The sequence below is a fragment of the Scomber scombrus genome, chromosome 17, assembly GCF_963691925.1.
Source record: "Scomber scombrus chromosome 17, fScoSco1.1, whole genome shotgun sequence".
NCBI classification, from domain to species: Eukaryota; Metazoa; Chordata; class Actinopteri; order Scombriformes; family Scombridae; genus Scomber; species Scomber scombrus.
The window spans coordinates 783,219-787,934 of record NC_084986.1 but is presented as its reverse complement, the minus strand read 5'-3'; the positions used below and the strand labels follow the sequence as shown (position 1 = coordinate 787,934).

Sequence of the window (4,716 nt, the reverse complement as noted above, 5' to 3'; positions counted from 1 at the left end):
TTTTTTCCAATTTTCTGTAAATATAGTATATTTATTCAATTCCTAATATTCTTTATACTTATCATACTTTATCATTTTAATTCTTCATTAAGGGCAATTAGCCGTAATTGTTTCGTTTTCTTTTTATGAGCGCAAGAGGATCATTTTACCTCTAACATGCGCTCTTAGAGTATCCCATACTATATCTGGGTCAACTTCCTCGTGTCATTTTCTTCCAAAATCACTTTTATTTCCTTTCTTTTTGGGACGTAAATTGTGGGTTGTTTAGGATGCTTATATTTAGACTCACTGTGATCTTCCTGGATTATCACTAATATGAATAGTGCAAACTATAGGAGCATAATATCAATACACCAACTATATGTATACTTTCATTACTCTTGTTGGCTCCTGATGTCCTGTTGATGGCACTGATCCTATTAACACCATTTACATGAATGTTTGAAATTTTGATTTAACTTTTGTGACTTAGTGACTGAAAATTTGGACGCAATAAGCATCAAGCTCTATTATTACATTTGTCTGTTTCAACACATGAATATGATTAGATGATGGTGATGTCCCTGGTTAGTTGACTATAAACTGTATGTTGAAGAAACTGCATTAACTAGATTCCTTTTCATACAGTTGTATTTGTGTCCACTACAGAGCTCATATGCAGCAAGTTATAGTTCACTTGTGTTTAAAAACTGATGACATGCATATATGTTCATCCAGCTGTGTGTCAGAAAGAAGAAAATACTCACCAGGTGAATTCAGATCCACATGTGGTCACAGAGTGGTTCTACCTTCACCTGTAGAGGAAACACAGAGAGAAGCTGATTCTCCTTCATCAGTCCTTCATCATCAATCTGAGGACGCTGTCACACTCTCATAACTTCACAGTCAAAGTCCAAAAGCATCAAGATGATATTAAAGCAGTGAAGCTTGCAGCAGAGTTCAGCTCCAAACACACAGGAGGAACCTGCCAAGACTCTCTGTGAGGACATGAAACAATCTGACAGATTTCACTGGAAACTCATGTTCATCTGTCCACAAACTAATGTCACTGTTGTCTGTCTGATGGAAACAGAACCCCAAAGAACTGAACACACACTGAAGAAATGTCTTTCAGAGTTTTCACATCAACAGTTCACAATATGTTATTAAAATAAGGCTGTAACTTTTTATAAAACTATCATACAAACAGTTTTGCAGGATGAGTCAAATCTGTTGTATTTGGAGGAGTGAGGGACTGTTTGATAACAGACATGATTTGATCTCTTCATGATTATCATCTATTATTCTGCATCCTGATGTTTGAAAAGACTAAATCCAACAGTGAATTTATATAACAAGTGTTATTATGTGTGTCTCATAGTGTGATGACTTTCTGTTGTACAACTTCACTGCTGTTCAAAACTATTCAACTAAATCTACTGTCACTATTACTAAAACTATTGTCATTACTACTTAAAGTAAAGTACACACTGAATGCACAGTGACATCTGCACAGATAAAAGCAGACTCCCTTTGTTATCACTTTGAACCACAGATCACATTAGTTTCTGCTTTATTCATTTATTTTCCAAACTGCTTATCCTCTCTAGAGGGTTGCGGAGGGGCTGAAGCCAATCCCAGTTGTCATTGGGTGAGAGGCAGTGTACACCCTGGACAGGTCGCCAGTCCATTGGAGGGCTAACATGGAGTAAACCGACAATCATTCATGCACACATTTACACCTACGTGCAATTTAGAGTCTCCGATTAACCTAACCTGCATGTTTTTGGTCAGTGGGGAGAAGACCAAAGCATCAACAACCTGGACCTCCTTTGGTCCCTTTGGAGCCAGTTAAGACTCTTTTCTGTCCTGCAGTCTGGAAACAGCTCACACAAACATTTCATACTTTCAGTCTCCACCCAACACAGCAGCTACCACAAGAGTTCAATCTGTCACATACACATTGATGTAAAGTCACATTTCAATGTCTGCAGATACGTTTCCTGTAAGAAGCTACATAAGGACTCCATATATGGTGTCATGTCTTTCTGTACAGCTTCCTGTTCTTACATTCAGTTCCCGCTCTAACAGCCACTACTTAAAATCATCACGTGAACTTTTCTGTTTCTTCTTTCCTAACAGATGAGACTCTCATTTTATCTCCACCAGAAAAACTGCATGAACTTAGTGAGACATCTGACTTAAACCACAACAATGTGCTTACAGCATATAAAACATACATAAGGTCAAGAGGTCATCGTGTTCTTTAAAGGCAAAATTAATCAGTTCAACACATTTCTACACTGGATTAATCATCATCTTTTTTTTCTTCCCCTCCACTTACATTTTGTTTTTCTTGTTGGTCCTTTGGTTAAATGTTCTCTTCTCTGTGCAGAATGATGTACGTTTGTTTTTACATTCATCTCAAAGTGGAAAGTTTCTCTAAAAAAACAACTCCACAAGAAGTTTTCACTTTCAGTCTCCACCCAACACAGCAGCCACAGGAGTTCAATCTGTCACGTACACATTGATGTAAAGTCACATTTCACTGCCTGCAGAGATGCATATATGGTGTCATGTCTTCTTGTACAGCTTCCTATTTTTACATTCAGTTCCTCCTTCTAACATTCACTTCTTAAAATCATCATGTGAACTTTTCTGTTTCTTCTTTCCTAACAGATGAGACACTCATTTCATCTCCACCAGACAAACTGCATGAACTTAGTGAGACATCTGACTTAAACCACAACAATGTGCTTACAGCATATAAAACATAGCCCAATATGATCCATCCACTTTATTTTATTTTGAATGCAGACTTATTTCACTCTAAATGAGAAAGGATCATGTATTTACTATCAGAGTACTCAGCCTGTTATTTCTATCATGTGTGTATAACAGAGTGTTGATCAGCAGCTGGAGGACAAACAATCAGCTGTTCTGAACAAACACACTTTAAGAGAACTGCAGTGATGGAAAACAAAGGGACAAAAAAATGTGAACACCTCAGTTTTTGGAGGCTGTGACTCCTGAACTGAGACACACTGGCTGGCTGAACTCTGATCAACTCTAAACCACCTGACCTGTTGATGAAGTCACAAACAGCCTGCTGCTCTAGACTAGATGAGTTACACTGCTGAGAGACTAACTGTGTGGTTCAGGACAGGAAGTCATTATCAAAGAATGGAGATTTCATATTTAAATTATATTTATAAAAACATTACAGAGCTTAAAATGAAAGCAGGTTGCAGACTACTGGAGCCAGTAGCTGACACAAACATTTCATACTTTCAGTCTCCACACAGCAGCTACCACAAGAGTTCAATCTGTCACGTACACATTGATGTATTGTCACATTTCACTGCCTGCAGAGATGCATCCTTCTGACATCTGGCTTAAACTACAACAATGTGGTTAGCATACATAAGGTCAAGAGTGCACAACCAGTTTGGCACCGAAAACAGGAACCATCTAAGAGCCCGATATATACATACATACATTTTCAGGATTTTAATAAGATGATTTAGATTTGTTTTGTATAAAAATCACATCAGACACAAATTCTTATTCAAAGTATTTTACATACCTCTTAAAGCTGATCTGGAGGGAATCTTTAAAGCCACGGACCAAAGCACCAACAACCTGGACCTCCTTTGGTCCCTTTGGAGCCAGTTAAGACTCTTTTCTGTCCTGCAGTCTGGAAACAGCTCACACAAACATTTCATACTTTCAGTCTCCACCCAACACAGCAGCTACCACAAGAGTTCAATCTGTCACGTACACATTCATGTAAAGTCCCATTTTACTGTCTGCAGACACGTTTCACCCCCATATATGGAGTCATGACTTCCTGTTCACTTCCTCTTTCTAACAGTCACTTCTGATGAGAAGTTTATTTGCTGCGTTTTTTTACCGTGTCACACATTTAAAAGAGAAACTGAAGTTAAAATAACTTTATAGAAGTAACATTTTCTTTATAATCGAATCAATCTGTCAAAAAAAATCGTGTTTAAAACATTTTAAAGCATAAAATTCAGATTATTGGATTAGAGACTTTTTAAGAATACAGTTAAGAAATGAACATAAGTCATCAGTATAACTTCCATCTGTACTGTTATCAGATCATTTTAACAGCTGCTGACACAAACATGATGAAACAGTTGGTTACGTTACCTTTAGATGCTGAAAATCATCTGAATCAAGCTGATGAGTGAAGGTGAAATGAATCAGCAGCTTCAACCAGGAAACCAAACAAAAGAGGAACAAACATGTGACAGTGGGAGGTTTTTTTGTAGGTTTTTTTTAGTTAAGTAGTTTTTATTAAAAAAATCATGACACCAAGATCATTAAACTGTTATAAAGGAACAGCTGCATACAGAATAGACAAATAGAAAATTAAGTTAAAAGTGAATAAATTAAAAGGACTAGGGTTTATTCTTTAAATCAATCAAAACTCATCATGAAACATTAAACCTTCATATGTTTGGACTTGTGAATAAAGTAGACATCAGATATATACAATCAGTAGTTTCATCACAAAAACACACAATTACTTAACCAGTCACTGGATGGATATACACCATTTATTATTTTAAAAAGGATTTCTTTTGTTTTTGGAGGTATGAGGAATTTTAAACATCTGGTTCATAACATGTGAATACTTTCATTGGAAAATAATTCTTCAAGACACTGATGAGCCAGATGTAATTAAACATATTTCTAATTGATAAATTGGAT

General features: G+C 36.5%; 1 long non-coding RNA gene across 1 annotated transcript; it reads right to left on the bottom strand.

The window, feature by feature from the left end:
- Positions 1-781: 781 nt before the first annotated feature.
- Positions 782-4,169, bottom strand: LOC133997281 (uncharacterized). Its single transcript, XR_009927284.1, has 3 exons — positions 4,153-4,169; positions 3,566-3,676; positions 782-794 (listed from the first exon to the last, which is right to left on the bottom strand). It is a non-coding gene; the product is annotated as an uncharacterized LOC133997281 (long non-coding RNA).
- Positions 4,170-4,716: the final 547 nt, after the last annotated feature.